Below are 18023 nucleotides of genomic sequence, written 5' to 3' on the forward strand. Positions count from 1 at the left end.
CCAGCTACCCATTCACTCAGCAGAAATCTGAGGGCCTAGTGTGTGCCCGGCACTGTTCTAGACACAGGTAACACGCGCTGGAAACCCAGGCTCATGGAGCTCACCTTCCAGTGGGGATAAGAGGCAGCATAAACAAGCACATGCATATGTAACAAAGTATGTTCTGTGAGGAAAGATAGAGCAGAGCCAGAGGGTAGTGGATAAAGAAAGAAAGGCAAGTTTAGGCGGAAGGACCAGCGGTGGCCAGTATGCAGGGGAGCAGCAGGGCAGAGACCTGAAGGCCGAGACTGAGAGGCCGTGTGGTGGCTGGGTCAGAGTCCCAGGCATAGCAGACCACAAGTTCAATGCCAGGGATGGAGACTGTTTAAAAAAAAAAAAAAAAGTCAGGGGGCCGCATGTGGGCATGCAGAGGGAGTGAGGGGAGGTGCCCAGAGAAGAGGCAGGGGGAGGGCTGGGGGGGTGATTTGTTAGGCTTCATGGTAAGGTAGGGCTTTGACTTTGTTGTGAGATGGAGGGGAGGCCCTGGAGGGTTTGCCTGGGTCCATGCGGCGGGAATGCAGGGACAATCCTCGGAGGCTCCTGCCACTCAGGGGAAGTGATGGGCGGTCAGGTTGTGGGTGGTGAGAAGTGGCCGGTTCAGGGCAGGATGGACATGTTGAGTCAAGAGGATCTGTTGAGGGGCCACCGGGTACCTGGGGCAGGGAGAGGAGTCAAGGACGACCCCAGCGCTTTCGGCCCCAGCGGCTGGTACACAACCAGGGATGCTTCGGAGGAGAAGCAGACCAGGAGGCGTGAAAATGGAGAGCTCGGCTTTGACCCGTCAGGCTGGAGTGGTCTGTTACTCCTCCAAATGGAGTCAACACACAAGTCCTGGGTTCAGGGCCAGGGCTCAGCACGGGGGATACGAACATGGCAGCATTGGCACCCCGAGGACTTTACATCCCGGGACCTCCCGGGCCAACCAGGGAGTGAGCGTGGCGGGAGAAGACACGAGGCAGAGAACAAGGGAAGAAGCATTTCCAAGAGGCAATGCCCGAGTGTCAAATACCGCCCAGAGGGGGTGAGGTGAGGGCCGAGGGTGGGATTGGGACGGGGAGGTCCCTGGTGATCACCAGACGGTTGGTGCACGGGAAGGGGGAGGTTGGTGGAAGAGGGGTCCAGAGAGGGAGGGTGCAGGCCCGGACTCCAGGGATCTGCGTCCGTCTCGGCAGTGGCAGGAAATGGGAAAGTAGCTGGAAGAAGAGCCGGCCAAGCTGGGTCAGGAGGTTTATTTTAAGACAAGAACTATTACAGCTTGTTCGGGGTCTCCCAGGGATGCCCGCTAGCTAGCAGGGAAGCTAATTAAGATGCAGAGGAGAGAAGACTGTTTCAAGAGCCGAACCTCGAACCTTGAACCTCGAACCTCGGGTGGGTGGGAGCTCAGACAGCGCACCCCGGGGGACCGAGGGAGGCCGGGCAGGTCCTTGGGAGAAAGTGGAGCTCTCTTCTGATGCGTTCTCTTTTCTCAGTGAAAAAAGAAATAAGGTCAGCCCTGCAAGGGTGGGGGCCTCGATGTTTTGAGGAGAGGGGCAGAGATGGGGAAGTCAGAAGAGCGGGAGAGTGAGTGGGCCAGTGAAATGGGGTCCTATCGCCAGCACGGGGGCCCACCCAAGGTTTGGGGGAGTCACTCTAGAGGGAGGCCGACGTGTGGCGTGTCTGGTCTTCAGCCACGTCCAGCTGCGTGGACTCAGATGAGCTGGAGAACGAGGAGCTCGTGGGGGTCTCTGCAGGTCCAGGCTCCAGCGGGCTACCCCAAAGCCCCTGCAGTCCTCAAAGCCCTTTCGTGACTCCACATACTGTCCTTCCACAGCCATATGTGCTGTGAGACTCAGAATGACTCCGTGAGCTCACAATGACGCCCACTTTAGAGAAGCAGACAAACCAGGGGCACCAGGAAGGAGCTGCAGAGCTGGTATTGGGATCCACACACTGGGTCGGGGTTCTCCCTTCGGGGCAGCAAGGGGTGCGCATGCTGTGTTTAAGAAAGTTTAAGAAAGTCTTGCATTCCAGAGGTTGAAAATAAGCAACGTTGACAGGTAGGGGGGTTAAACCTCAGGTGTTCCACGCCCTGTCGCCCAGGTGTTGTCCTGTTCAACTGTAGTGACTTGCTGCCCCACACTGGTCACTGGCGGTATTGCACACAGACTAAGCCGTGCCTCGTATGCTTCCCCTCCAAGGATTCACTGTCTGGGTTCAACAACACCTTGTCGAAAAGGATCAGGTAGGAGTTCTCACCCCGAGCCTCCCCACCGCTCCTCCTGAGAAAACAGAAGTCAAGAGAGGTGACTTTAAAACTCCATCTGCACTTGCGTACTCTATCCGCTCAGGTGCTCCTTCATTAAGTATTCACGGAAGACAGTGTTTAGGCACTGGGAGTCAGCAGGAGATAAGGCAGGAGAGCATTGCTCTCGTAGAACTGCCATCTGCAGCCGGGGGTGGAAGGAGGCACATACTAAACAGTAAACAAACCAAAGGAGAAACGGTGATGGGTGCTGTGAAGAAATTAATAAAAGAGTGGCTGGAGAGGATGGACGGGAGATGACATTTGAGGAGAGACCTGATGGCTGGAAGTGTCCGTAGAGATCCTGCAGGAAGAGGGGAACAGCACACAAGGGCCCCGAGGCTCTGGGAGATTTGGGCAGCTTTCAGATCCAGTGGAGCCCCGTGTCGCCCAGCCCCTGAGAAGTGCAGCGGTCAGAGCCGAATGTTGGCGGGAGGGTCATGCCATTGACCTGCTCTCTGTGAGTCCACAGCCCCTCGCAGCACCCCCTTACACAGCTGACCACCCCGTCCCTGGAGCTCCTCCTCTCTTGGCTTGTGTGACACCAACCTCCAGGGGCAGGAAAAGCTAGGATTATTCTCCTGTGACGATCAAAGCTTACTTACCCTTCAACATCAAGAGGTTTCTGATTCGAAGGAACTCACTGACCGGTCCAAAGCTAGAGCAGGAAATACCGGCGTGTGGAAACAAAGGTCAAAACAGACATTTCTGGGAACTGGGACAGGAGCATGCAGGAGAGAGGCGGTGGAAGTGTATTCAGGCTTGTTTGTAGCTGCTGCTGAGTGATAAGTGTATTTGTGACCCTGTCTGCAGTTAATAGTGAGCCACTCTTGCAAATGTGTTAAGTGGCTAAGTTTTTGTTTTGTTTTTTTTAAGTGACTAAGTTTTTAAACGTGTTTAAAATGGATATTTACAGATGCCTGGGTGGCTCAGTCAGTTAAGCATCTGCCTTCGGCTCAGGTCACAATCTCAGGGTCCTGGGATCGAGTCCCACATCGGGCTCTCTGTTCAGTGGGGAGTCTGCTTCTCCCTTTCACTCTCCCTCTCTGCTCACTCCCTCTCTCTCAAATAAATAAATAAATAATTTTAATTAAAAAAATAAAATGAATGTTTACAAGTTTGTATACATAGTATGAGCATGCCGTCTCCCGATCCTATGAGTGATGTTCCAAGGAATAATAAAGGTTTGGAAGCAAAATAAGTCCCTAAAGTGGTAATTTCGACATGCTACTGGAACACTAACCCAGTTGTGTTAGCTGACATTCTCCAGAAGTTTGAATATTTCTTATAGGCTATAGTTCTTTGTCAAGCAAAATATTCCATCATTAAAAAGATGGTAATTAGTGCTCGCTTCGGCAGCACATATACTAAAATTGGAATGATACAGAGAAGATTAGCATGGCCCCTGCGCAAGGATGACACGCAAATTCGTGAAGCGTTCCATATTTAAAAAAAAAAAAAGATGGTAATTAAAAAGAAAGGTAAGTTGTATGAAACAATGCGTACCCTAGTACCCAACTTGAAGCTATGTGTTAGGACACAGACTGAATTCAACCAGCATCGGTGCAAAATGAAATAAACCTCTCTACTTCTGAAATATTTATCATAAAGACAAAGCCCAAGGGCAACTAATATTTTACATGTTTTAAATTTTCATTTACACTTTTAAAGAGTAAATACTCATGACAGTATCATTCCATTTTTTAAACAATTCTTATTTGGTATTTTCTCTGTGCTAACATTCCCCTTTTTAAGGTGTTTTATTGTCAAATGTCTGTATAGGGTGGAGATTGTTTTTGTGTGTTATTGAAATATAAAGTCTTGTCTTATTATGTTGGTTCATTATAATAATAGACACATAGTTTAAACTGTTTAAACACATTGTTTTTAAACAACAAAACTCTGAAATGTTTGGTATAACCCTCTTACAGAAAAATGTTCACTGATTATTATTATGGTCAATCATTATTTTTCAAAACACACAAAGTGTTGCGGAAAATACAGCATAATGGATGATTTAAGGAATTTCTGAAATTTTCCTGGGATTCTGATATCTCATACCCAAATCCGAAAGTTCTTGTCTGTTGGGAATTTGGGAAGGCTTTTTGAAGTTCTAACATCTCTTGTCTCTGCACGCCATCCCATCCCAAGGCCACTGCTCCAATGGCCGGACCTGTGTCATCTCTCTGCCCTTGTGGGTCAGCCTCAGGCTCCTCTTACTCACCTTCTCCAGTCCCCAGAAGGATCTTTCTAAAGTGAAAAAGGCCTGTCATTACTTTGTAAAATCTGTCCCTGACTCCCCAGTACCTTCACCAGTGTTACCTAAAATGCATCCAGGAATGACCATAGAAAGACATCTGGGGGGTGCCTGGGTGGCTCAGTGGGTTAAAGCCTCTGCCTTCGGCTCAGCTCATGATCCCAGAATCCTGGGATCGAGCCCCGGATCGGGCTCTCTGCTCAGCGGGGATCCTGCTTCCCTTCCTCTCTCTCTCTGCCTGCCTCTCTGCCTACTTGTGATCTCTGTCAAATAAATAAATAAAATCTTAAAAAAAAAAAAAAGAAAAAGACATCTGGGAGTTTCTTAAATGTGGCGGTTTGGGGAGCCTCAAATTCAGACACACTGAATTAGAATTTCTGGGAGTTGAAGCCTCGGGATCTCTGCACATTTAACACATCAATTTCAACTCTATTGCAGCCGTCTACTCCTTGCGCTGTTATTGTACATTTCACTTCTACGTATGTTATTAACCTGATAGGACAATTCCATTATTGTTTTACAGCCAATTATTTTAGAATTACCCACATTTTTCCCAGTGCCCTTTATTACTCCTGAAGATCTGTGCTTTCATCTGAGATCATTGTACCCCAGTCTGAAGAATTTCCTTTAATATTTCTTGTAGTATAGACCTGCCAATAATGCATTTTTCCAGCCTTTTCTGTGTACAAAAATGTCCTCATTTCATCTTAATTCTTCAAGGATTTTCCCTTACTCCTGATATAGAATTCTAGATTAGCAGATTTTTTTTCCCTCCTGAACTTTAAAAATGTCATGACATTATCTTCTGAATTCATAGTTTCTGTTGAAATGCACCTCAATCTTATTTTTGTGCCTTCTTTTACTTAGTTTTTAAGATTTTCTCTTTGCCTCTGTTTTCAGCTGTTAACAATGATACGTCTAAGTGTGGTTTTCTTTGTCTTTGTCCTACTCAGGTATCACTAGGTTTCTTGAATTTGTGGGTTGATATCTTTCAACATTTTTGGAAAATTATAAGTTACATCTCGTCAAATATTGCTTCTGCCCCAGTTCTCTTTTCTCCCCTTCTAAGATTCCAGTCACACAAATGGTAGACCTTCTATGTCCTGCGTATCTCTCATACTTTGTTCCTGCTTTTTTGTCCCCTTGTGTTTCAGTGCGGGTATTTTCTGTTGAACTGTCTTCAAGTTTGTGAATCTCACGTTTTGTCTTGCTGTACTCTGTCTTCTGTTAGGCATATCCAGTAAGTTCTTAATTTCAGGGGTTCTATTTCTCAGTTTTATAATATTTAATTATTTTTCAAAATAGCTTCCACTTCTTTATTGACAATCTCTATTTTTTATCCACTTTGTCAATCTTTCATGTTCTTTAACATATGATCAATATTTTAAAGTTCTTGTCTACTAACTCCAAAATGGGGATCATTGTGGTTCAGACGCTGTTGTCTATTTTTTTTCTTCATTACCAGTCATGCTTTCCTGCCCGTTTGTATGTCTAGTAATCTCCAATAAATGACATTGTTCAAATTGTAAATTATCCTAAAATGATGAATGTGTAGTGACATCTTATTGTAGTCTTAATTTAATATATGTGTATTTCAATAATAGACCTAACCCAGAAGATACTCTGCTTCCCTTAACTAATTTGGAAATTACACTGTTTTTATTGTTTTACTGGTTATCTTAGAGGTTATAAGCTATACAGTTCACCCATTCAAGTCTTAAGTTAATCAACACATTTACTCCAAGACAATATAAAAACCTTTTAAAAATCTAATTACAGGGGCACCTGGGTGGCTCAGTGGGTTGCGCCTCTGTCTTCGGCTCTAGGTCATGATCTCAGGGTTCTGGGATCGAGCCCCGCATCAGGCTCTCTGCTCGACAGGGAGCCTGCTTCCTCCTCTCTCTCTTTCTGCCTGCCTCTCTGCCTACTGTGATCTCTATCTGTCAAATAAATAAATAAAGTCTTTTAAAAAAAATAAAAAAATAAAAATCTAATTACATTTACCCACCTCCTGACTTACTTATCATTTTTGTCATGTCTTTTAATTCTTTTTAAAAAAGATTTTTATTTATTTGAGAGAGCGAGAGAACACGCACATGAGCAGGGGGAGGACAGAGGGAGAGAGAGAGGCGGACTCCCGCTGCAAGGAACCAAATGCTGGGCTCCGTTCCAGGACTCTGGGATCATGACCTGAGTGAAAGGTGGACGCTTAACCGACTGAGCCACCCAGGCGCCCCTCATGTATTTTAATTCCATGATGTTTTCTGTTTTAAACACCACAAGACATTATCATTGTTTTATATAAACATGGTTCATTTAGATCTGCTACAGATTTACCATTTCATTACTCATCATTCTTTCTTGCATTTTTTATCTCCTATCTGGGCTTTTTCTTTCTACCCAAAGCTTGCTGGTGGCATAATTTTTCAGTTTCTCTTTGTCTGAAAATGTCTTGATTTCATCTTCACTCATAAAATGATTTTCCCTAGGTATGGAATCCTAGACTGGTTGCTGTTTTCTTTTCATAGATCGAAGATGATCCTCCTGCTGTCTTCTCTCTTCCACTGTTGATCTCAAGAAGTCAGCTCTCAGTCTACCTCGATCCTTTGAAGACAGTCGCTCTTTTTTCTTCCTAGCAACTTATTCGATTTTATCTTTATCTTTGGCATCCTGCTACTTTACCATAATATGTGAGGTGTAAAAATGTTTTTGAATTAATAGATTTTTTTAAAGAGCAGTTTTAGGTTCACAGCAAAATTAAATGAAAGATACAGAGATTTCCTACGCGTCCCTTCCTTCTGCCACCACACACAGCCTCCTCTGCCATTAACATCCCCCTTGGGTGTAGTGCATTTGTAACAATGAATCAACACTAACACATCATTATCGACCGAAGTCCATAGTTCACATTAGGGTTTCCTCTGTATTATCCATGTTGTGAGTTTTGACAACGTATAATGACGTGTATACAACATTATAGTATCATACAAAATAATTTCACTGCCCTAAAAATTCCGTGTGTTCCACCCACACATCCTCCCCGCTCCTGCCCCCCCACCCCCCGCCCCGCCGCCCGCCCCTGGCAACCACTGATCATTTCACTGTCTTTACGGTTTCGTCTTTGCAGAATGTCAAAGAGTTGGAATCGTACAGTAAATAGCCTTTCTAGGTGTAATTTTTTAAGAATTTATCCTGCTTGGGATTTGCTGGGCCTTTTGACTCTTACACCAAGTCTGGTGATCTCTACCCCCTGACAGCATCCTTACTGAGATTTGCTTTCCCCGTACATCATGAAGAAGTCAGGCCACATGGCCTCTGAGGGCCTCTTGGACTCAGACATTCTCAGACCAGGATGTCATGGGTTTTCAAACCTCTGAGATGCCACTCAACTTCCTCCCCACCTTCAGTTCCCGGATTCCCTCTGCCTCCACTGGACACCTGAGGCTAGTCATGGAGAATTCCCAGATCGGCCACCAGGGGGCAGTGGTGTACAGAGAGTGCCCCGGTTCCGAGCTGAGTGACTGGCAGAGCCAAGGGCTTCTTCCTGGAGGTCTTGGCTTCTCACTGTTGGAGTAAAGGGAAAATGATTAAGTGTGGGATTCAAAGACCCGTGTCCCTTCTGCTTCATTTCATTTATCAAACTCTGGCTGATGCACGGAGATAAGTCATACCCTGTCCTTACCCTTGAGGACCTCATGGTTCACTAAATCCTTCTCTCCAGCCTGTACTTCTGGCAGATTTTCCCATCTCCCTGTCTTTGCTCCTGCTGGGCGCCTCCCCCATCACCTCCATTACATTTCCCCTCCCTCTGAAGGCTCCACTCAGAGGCCAGTTATTTCCTGGAGCGCCCCAAATACCCCCCATCAGAATCCCACCCCCTCCTCCCCTGTGCCCTTAGCCTCCTGTATCTGGATTCTTTCGTGGCCAGGTGCTTGTCTCACTCTCCAGACTGGAAAGTCTCCAGGCAGGGCTGGGTCCCCCTTAACTCTGGATCCTCTGTGTCAACCCTAGGAGGAGGAAGGGAAGTGGGAGGCTCTGCTGGCTGGGATTTCTGGCACAGCCAACTGAGCCCAGCTCTTAGAAAACTCCAACATTGCCATTCCTTTCTCCACCCCAACCCCCACGCCCTTCGGTGTCCAGCTTTGTACTTGCTGCTGAGGAAATGACGAGAAAAGCTGCCAGTTCCAAGAAGCGGTGGATCAAAAAATGAAACCATAAAAGCATCAGAAGAAAACATAGGAGGGTTTTTGATTGACTTTACAGTTAGAAAGACCTTTCTATGACTCAAAACCAGAAGCTCTACTGAAAAAGAACTATCAATGGCTTTTAAGCTTTTGAAGAAACCCTCAATCTTATTCATAAGAAGATAACCACAAATTTAAAATGCACGTGGGTTCCGTTTTTCACCTATCAAACTGGCAGAAAGCTCAAAGTTGGATAACATCCTTTAGGTGACACTGGAAAAGAAGGCAAGCTCATCATCGCTGGGGGAGGGGAGATCTCTCAGCACAGCCCCTGTGGGGGACAAAACTGCAATATTTATAAAAATTACAAATACATCTGTGTTAGGCAGAATTCTAAGGTGACTCTCATTGGCTTTCACCTTTGTGTGATCTCTTGCGACTTAGGCGGAACCTGTGGTTATGAGAAAATGGGAACTCAAAAATTATGTTTCATTATATGGCAAAGAGATTTTTGCAATTGTAAGGTCCTCTATCTATTGATTTTAAGGTAGAGATTACTTTGAGTGGGCTGGACCAGATCGGGGAGCCCTTCAAAGGCAGCGAAATTTCCCTGGCTGGTCTCAGAAGAAGTCAGAGACTTGAAGCCTGAGAAGAATTCATCGGGTCATTTTGCGGGGGGGGGCACATGGCAAAGAATGTAGATGTCACTCAGAGTTGAGGGAGACCCCCAGCTGATGGCCCCCCCAGAAACCCAGAGATCTTAGTTCCACGACCACCAGGAACCAAACTCTGCAAATGACAGCAACGAGCTTGGAAAGAGGTTTTCCTGTAGAGCCTCCAGAAGACGAGAACTAAGCCTTGCCAACCCCTTGATTTTACCCTTAGCAGAGCACGCCACCACACTGGGCTGGACTTCTGACCAACAGACTGTGAGCTAATAAACAGGGGTTGTTTTAAGCTGCCCAGTTTGCTTTAATTTGTCAGGCAGCCATAGAAAACTAACACAATGCCCACAAGCCTGTAATCCATTTGGGGAGAATTATTCTGCACCTATGCCTGCATATGAAACAAAGTATCTATGGGATTATCCCAGCATTGTTGTTACACCAAAAACAAAAGCAAACCCCTAGAAACAACTCAAATGTCCATTAAAAGGGAACTGGTGAAATGAATTGTTTCAGTCTCTACAGTAGCACATGTGCAGTGTTATGAAAGAACAAGGAGACTACTTGCTGATGGAATTCTCCCAGCTGCGTGACAAGTTTTAAAAAAAATGAAAAAAAAATGCCTTTTATGTAAAAAGGGTGTTATGAATATATACTTAGTTTTAGACTTGCAGTGACTTGGAAAGGTCCGTGAGGTGTTAATAAAAATTGGGATCCTACAGAGAGTGGGAGCAAGGAGTCAGAGTAGGGCAAATGAGGCTCATGGGTCACGGTGAGACTTTTTACTCCATGCTTTTTAAATATATATATATATATATATATATATATATATATATACATATATATGTATATATATATATATTTTTTAAAAGATTTTATTTATTCATTTGACAGAGAGAGATCGCAAGTAGGTAGGGGGAGGGGAGCAGGCTCCCCACCGAGCAGAGAGCCTGATGCGGGGCTTGATGCCAGGACCCCGAGACCATGACCCGAGCCGAAGGCAGAGGATCAACCCACTGAGCCACCCAGGCGCCCTTTAAATATATTTTTGAACATTGAACATGCATTAATGAATGAAAAAAACCAAAACTAATAGTTTTCAAATGAATCAATGTAGGGGAGGGTGCCTGGGTGGTTCTAGCGTCTGACTCTTGGTTTCTGCTCAGGTCCTGATCTCAGGGTCATGAGATCAAGCCCCATGTTGGGCTCTGCACTCAGTGGGGCGTCTGCTTGAGATTTTTCTCTCCCTCTCCTTCTGCTCCTCCCAGTCCCAAAATAATAAATAAATCTCTTTTAAAAATCTAAAATGAAGGGCGCCTGGATGTCTCAAGTGGGTTAAGCATCTGCTTTCAGCTCAGGTCATGATCCAGGGTCCTGGGATCGAGCCACACATTGGGACCCTGGGATTGAGCCCCACCCCGCATCGGGTTCCCTGCTCAGCAGGGAGCCTGCTTCTCCCTCTTCTTCAGCCCCTCTGCCCCGCTCATGCTCGCTCTCTCGCTCTCGCTCTCTCTCCCTCTCTCGCTATCTCTCAAATAAATCAATAAAATCTTTAAAAATCTAAAATAAATCAATGGGGCACTGTCCTCCCAGCTTCTTTCTGGGTCTTAGGCTGCTTCCTTGCCTTGCCCCTACAAGCTGATTCAGGGAAACGTCCTCCGTGGAACTCTTGAGCTCTGGCAGTTCCTCCTCATTCTCCCTTGTGCCTCAGGAGAACTAGCGACAAGAAATCAAACAGCTGTGACTGAGCAAGTCATCTCTCTGCAACTCAGTTTTCCCGACTGTGAAATGGGAATGATAGCTCAGAGCATTGGTGGGAGGTTCAATGTGATCATTCAAGTCCAGTGACCAGCCCTTAGAAGGCGCCCAGCCCAAGGCCGGTATTCATGGCATTCACACTGGCTGGAATGTAGGAAGGACCGCTTCCTGCAGACATAGTTAATGGAGCACACGTTAGATGGAGAAGAAATGATGACGCCCTTCACGTCCCACCTGCGTACTGTGTGGTTATGGCCGGATTTCCTCCCCTTCGCTATGAGAGGCCTCAGGATCTGGAGCCAGAGATCTGGTTTCTGCAGTTGCAGATGAGAGGAATGTACTGGATGGCTCTCTCTTTGTAGGAGCGGAGAGCCCTCGGTGACCACGGAGCGCTCCCTCTCCTTCTCATTTCAGAAATGGGTTAGTGAGGCTCCAGATGGACTGGCAGCTCGTTCAAGGTCACAGGGCATGTCAGAGGCAGAGCCAGGCCCTGTCCTGAAGGCCCTTGACTCCCACCCAGGCCCTTGACCGCCATGCCTCTCCCTGCCCGAGCCCATTCGTGTCCCAGCAGCCATGTGGCGACATGAAAGGCACTCTCCCTGGGCCTCTCCTTGTCTTCTCTGTTTCTGGTTGATGCCGCTGAAGGGCTGCTGCCCCTCCAGCCTTGAGTTTAGAGAACCCAGCTCCCCTGCTGGCCCTGAGCCCCACCCAGGTGCCCCCCCCCACCCTCAACCCCTCATCCTCCCCCACCAGCAGGAGGCACAGGGTGACAAGCATGGATTATTGGTGCTCCCTACGGGTTTGCGGGGAGCTTCTGGGGGGGCTAGGGATCCCCCCATGTGTTGGGGCACCTGCGGGAGCACCGACATAACCATTAACTTTTGGTGTGTCAGCTGAAATTCCCAAGCTCCCAAGGGTCTCCCTCACCTCATCCTGCTGCTCACTGAGCTGTCGGCCTTAAGGACTTGCTTACCCTCCCTACACCAGAGCCAGAGGGGGGGGGTGTCTCGGGTTCTGGCAAACTTCCAGATCCCCAGGAGCATCTGCTACACTTCTTGTCCCTGAGTTCCAGGAGATCCCCCAAGATTCTGGAGCAACATATCCGTCTCTTGTCTAATTAGCATGAGATAGGTTCATGATAGTTGAGCCCTGACCTGACCTAAGAAAGGTGTTCCTTTAAGGAGTTGTTGACTGTGTTTCTGACTGGAGACCATGTCGTGATCCATCTCAGGTGTGGAATCCCTTCCACGGCCCTCTGCCTGGATGTCACTTTCTCCTGGAGACACATGGGGCCGTTGGTTTCTGTCCAAGTTGACGCACACAGATAGCAGAGACCTGCTGGGTGAGCGAGCACGTGTGTGCGGGATCCAGACCTGTTCTAGCCCAGAGGGATTGGTGTGACCTGGTGTCCGTCCAGGTCCGCCCAAAAGGTTTAAGCAGGTTTACAATAGCGCCACCTAGCTTTAACCGATTTGACTCACTTTATGTCGGTTTCAGTGCATCAGTGTCTCCTCAGCTATCCTGAGCTCCTTTATGGCTGTTTGGGTTCCAGTTCATTTAATATGATCAACCCCTGATCTTGTGCAGGTGACATGCCAGCATTGTGGACTCCAAGTGCTTTCCATATATGAAGTCATAGAATCCTCACTTCTGCCCCACAGGTAGAGACCGTGTCCTCATTTTACACCTGGGGAAACTGAGGCACAGAGAGCTTAAGGCACCGGCCCCAGGTTTCAGGGTTCCGGAGAGGCAGAGGCAGGGTTTGAATCTCTTGCTTCTGGCTCCTGAGTCTGGGCTCTGAAGCTCGGTGTCAGGCCCATGGGCCGCCGATGAGGGTCTGAACCCCTTCAAGGGGAGTTGACTTGATCTGAGCCAGTCTGCGCTGTTTTTGCCAAGATAAGCTGCTTTGTTCTGGTTCGATCTGCATCCAGCCCTGAATCTGGCACATTCCAGGGGACTCACAGATCTCAGACCCTGCAGATCCTTGAAATGGGAGGCCCCCGTATTTGTTTCCTAGGACCACTGCACCAACTTCAGAAATGACAGAAACTGATTTTCTGACCATTCTGGAGGTTTCCGCAAGTGCTTTCTTCCCTCTGGAGGCTATCGGGGAGAAAACACTTCTGGCGTCCTCCAGCTTCTGGTGGCCCCAGGGTTTCCTTGGTCAGATCACCCCGATCGCTGTATCTACGCTCACGTGGCCTCCCTCCTCTTCTGTGACCCCCCTGTGTTTCTTGTAGGGACCCTGGCCAGGGGATTCATGGCCCACCCCGATATCAAGGATGATCTCATTTCAAGATAATCGCTTCTACAAGGACTCTTCTTCCAAATAAAGTAATATTTGTCGGTCCCAGGGATTAGGACACAGACATATCATTCTTGGGGCCTCATTCAGCCCATCAAGACCAGTAAGGTCATATCACAGTATTCCCCCTTAGGGACCCAGCTCTTAACAATGACTCTTCCTACTGGATTGGAATTCACCCCTCTGTTGGGCTTCTATCACTTTCTGCTTGGGGATGGAAAGGCCAAGTGTAAAATGTGCTGGCAACCCTGGGAGAGCCTCTTGTACTTTTCAAGACCCTCTTATTAACATTCCCGGGTGAGAAGATCAGGACTTCCCGGAAACATCAAGTGAATTGCGGACGTGTTTCTGTAAACAGGCATTCCAAGCTTGGACCAGCCTTCGGAGATGTTTACTGGTGGTCTCACCAAGCTTCCTACGCGCGGGGGAGCCTTCTTAATTGAAAGGGATGTGGAATTGAAGGAGGAGAGATCATTAACGTGGGCGGGGGGGACAGCTGTTAACCCTGAATATCCCAGTACTCCTGGCCCAGTGTTTGCAGGAAGCTAGCCCTGTAGATGTGGGTGAAGATGGCAAGTGGTGCCATTACTCAGCACCCAGACTTTGCAAGGAAGCAGCACCCAGAGACCTTTTATACCCAACTGGTCCCAACACCAGTGATGCAGAAATATCACACAAAAGGGAAAGCTGCATTTCTCTGTTCGGCATTTTCCCACTTGCCATGACCCCTGAAATCCACAAACACTACCAGGTAGGAAAGTCAACTTAGCCCTTGCACAAATTTGGCCTGGGCAGAGGCGTGGGCACAGGCTTGGGCTGGAGGTCCTGTTCAGCCCCCAGCAGCTGCATGGGGGAACCAGAAAGTCTTTCTGAGTCTTGGCTTTCCCAGCTGTCAATTGAGATCATTGGATTACCTGGGGGAAGGACTTGTGCTCGGCACCTGCTACGTATGACAAGAGAACAGACTGGCAGGCCAGGGACATCACAAGTTCATGGGCAGTAACTCTAAATGGTCGCTCTGCACAGCTGGAAACCCCACTCTGTTTCTCCAGTGGACTTGGTTGTGACCGTGATTTCACACCTAACCTGGGGTCCTCACCCGGTCCTCTGTGCCTCTCTTGCTGTGGCAGTGACCTGCTCCCACTCCACTGGAAAAACGGAAACCATCAGAGGAGCTTCCCTGGTCTTTGTACAGTGAAATCTACAAACCCATCTCCCCTTCTGTTCGGCCTCTAGAGTCATTGTCTGTCCCCGCTCTTTTCAAAGCCAGCTCTGTCGTTTGCACTCTGGGTCTCCCCCCACCCCCTTACTTTATCGGGGACTTTGCTCCGGGGTAATGCCTTTGCTCTGTATCACCAGGTCCTCCCCTCCTAGCAGTCAGTGCCATCAGCACAGACTCGGTTTTGTATCCTCCAAAGTTGGACGGAACCCTCCCGTGGCCCTCGCATTCTCTTCCAGCCAACACTCCAGTTCTCCGCTTCCCTTTGCATTAAAACTTTCTGAAAAGTTGCCTATGATTGTTTTCTCCAATTCACTGGCTCCCATGTGCCATTCCAATCCAGCTTCCAGCCTCCCTCCTCCACTATGACTGCTCTCAGCAAGGTCACCGGAAGTCCCCGTTGCCAAACCTAGTGGACGTTCCTCTGTGCTCAGCTCATTAGGACAGTTGGGTGGCATTGCACACAGCTCACCTCTTCCCCTGTCTTGAAACACTCTCTCCTCCTGGCTGCCTGATCTCTCCTACCTGGCTTTCCGCCTCCATCCCTGGCCACACCTGCTCAGTCTACTGTATCATTCCTCCCTCTCTGTCTGGCTTCTAATATGGGAGCGTCCCCAGGCTCTGTCCCTTCCCTCTCATCCAGTCGGAGCTGGAAACAGTATAAGTCACAGGGTAGCCTATAGGTCCAAATGTCCCTGAGGCTGCCCAGACTTGGGGGGAGGGGAACAGCCTCCTACTCTCGACATAGGAGCAGACATTTGTGGCCATCTTCAACCCCCCTCCCCGACCCGACTGGAAGCCCGGAAGTCCCGCTCCATTCCTCCTGTCTCCCACCCTTCCCATCTGCTGCTGCTTCAGTAAGTCCCGTCAACACCACCCCGTTGCCCCGCCAGAATAGGTCTCAAATAGGTCCCCTTCTCTGGTCCCCATGGCCACCAGCCTTGTTCAAGCCCCAGCGCCTCTCGCCTGGTCCCACCGTTGCCTCCTGCCCATTCTCTCTCAACCACTTCTGCCTCGCCGACCACTCTTCTCGCCTGAGGGGCCCGAGGGGGTTTCTGCTCCCATGCATCACGTTACTTCACTCCCAGGCTCCTCCCTCCAGCAGGGCTCACGGGGCTTCCTCCTGTGTCCCCAACAGACCCACCTGGGCCAGGCTTCAGGGATCTCGCTCGTACTCCTGGGCTTCCTGGGACACCCATCCCTGCCCCGGGGCTCCTTCCGGTCCTTCGGGTCTCAGGTCACCTGTCGTCTCCTCCACTACGTGACTCCGGGGTCCTTTGTGGGGTGCGTATGCAGGGAGCGCTTCACTCCGGAATGACTTAAGGAGACGCTGGTTCACTTGTTTGTGACCATCTTCCCATCAGACGGAAGACCTCACCGCGGAGGGACGCATGTCTGTTGGGCTCCACGCTGAGCACCTGCTACAGAGTAAATGACCAAGAAACACCACTGAGGGCGCCTGGGTGGCTCAGTTGGTTAAGCATCTGCCTTCGGCTTGGGTCATGATCCCAGTGTCCTGGGATCGAACCCTGCATCGGGCTCTCTGCTCAGCAGGAAGCCTGCTTCTCCCTCTCCAGCTCCCCCTGCTTGTGTTCTCTCTCTCTCTGTGTCTCTCTCTGCCAAATAAACAAATAAATAATCTTGAAGGAAAAAAAGAAAGGAAGGAAAGGAGGAAGAAAGAGAAAGAAAGAAAGACCACTGAGTGAAGGAGAAAATCCGCCGGAAAGGCAGGCCACGGCATGGTACCACACGCTTCCACGTGGCCCGGAATCTTCTCTGCCAGCGCTCCAGCGTGCTCCGGCAGCACAGCCTTCTGCCTGGCACACAGCCCTGAGGGCGGTGCTTTCTGTCACACAGTCCAAGGGGCCCCAGGAAGGCCAACGTGTCACGACACGGCCTGCCACGCACGGCACGAGGCCTCTCTTGGATCGCTCGGGCCTCACCGCTCTCAGCTCTGGACACGTCTGGCTGACCGCAGTGGGCCACAAGGGACCCTTGGCCTTAGCTGGAGTGTCACTTGGGACCCAAGCCACTGAGCCCTAGGCCCCGTGTGGTGGGCCTTTAGCCGCAGACCTGGGTTCCGAGGAGCACAATCGGCCTTTGTCTTCCCAGAAGGCCCTGCTCAGCCTCCCGAGGAGAATGGCCCATTCTGTGCCCCCCAGAGCAGCTGTGTGGCGGCAGTGTGGTGGGGGGGCGGGGTAAGCCCTGGACTGGGGAGAGAAGAGGAGGCCTGGCCTCTGCTCTGCTGTGTGACCTTGGGCATGTCACTGTCTTTTTTAGTTTCCATCTCCCTTTGTAGAAAGAGAAAAGCATGGAAGGGCCTGCCAGGAGCATCTGGGTACAGATGGGAAACCAAGGCCCAGAGAGGGAGAGCGTCTGCCCAGGGTCACAAGTGAAGGAGGACAGAGTTGCTACCAAGCCCAGGCCACTTGCCTCCCAGACAGCAAAAGGGCTCAGAGGGTCCTGCTATGACTCCTCACCCGTTGCTCTGCCAGCACCCCCCCACCCAGGCCCTTGCAGCAGAATAAGACAGAGAATGAGGCTCCAGGAAAGAGGGGGGCCATGGAAAAGGAAAGTGGGGCTATAGCCCCCACCCAGCCCTGCCCTTTCCTCTCCTCTTTGGCCAAGGAACCCAGTGAGTCATGAGATTCCACTGGGGTGGGCTTAGTGCCAGAATCAGTGATGACAAGGGACACCCGCCCCCCCCCCCCCACCAGCCATGCCCTTGGCTCTGCAGTCTTCCCTTGCTCTGTGTTCTGCCTCCTGTGCACAGAGAGGCAGGAACGGGCAGAGAACCCAAACCCCAACAGACACAAACAGACACCTACACAGCTACACAGACAGTGAGACAGACACCTAGCAGAGAGGTGGGCACAGATGATGACAGTCACACAGCTATGCATACAGACACACAAGCCACCAAGGACACAGATACTGGCAAAGAATAACCAGACGCATGACTGACACAGAGGCAACGTCCAGACAGACACACACAAAGCAGAGAGACAAGCAGACATAGGCAGACATGCTCAAGCAGAAACACCCCACAAACACACGCACACACGAAAACACACACACAACAAAGACCCGCACGGGTGGCCCACAGAGAGTGATTTGGGACAAAGGATGACCCAGAGGTCCAGGGCCACACCCCAGCCCCCAGCCCCCAGCTGAAACTGACCCATGGAAGTGGGCGCTCTGAGTATGGGCTCTTCTGAAAGCACCTTCCATCTCCCGCCCCAAGGATATGACATCAACCCTAACCGAGGCGCCCGCCTTGCAGCTGGATGAATGGAGGTTAGACACAACCAGGGA

Source organism: Enhydra lutris, unplaced genomic scaffold (assembly GCF_002288905.1).
Source record: "Enhydra lutris kenyoni isolate GAN:26980312 unplaced genomic scaffold, ASM228890v2 scaffoldscaffold9, whole genome shotgun sequence".
Lineage (NCBI taxonomy): Eukaryota > Metazoa > Chordata > Mammalia > Carnivora > Mustelidae > Enhydra > Enhydra lutris.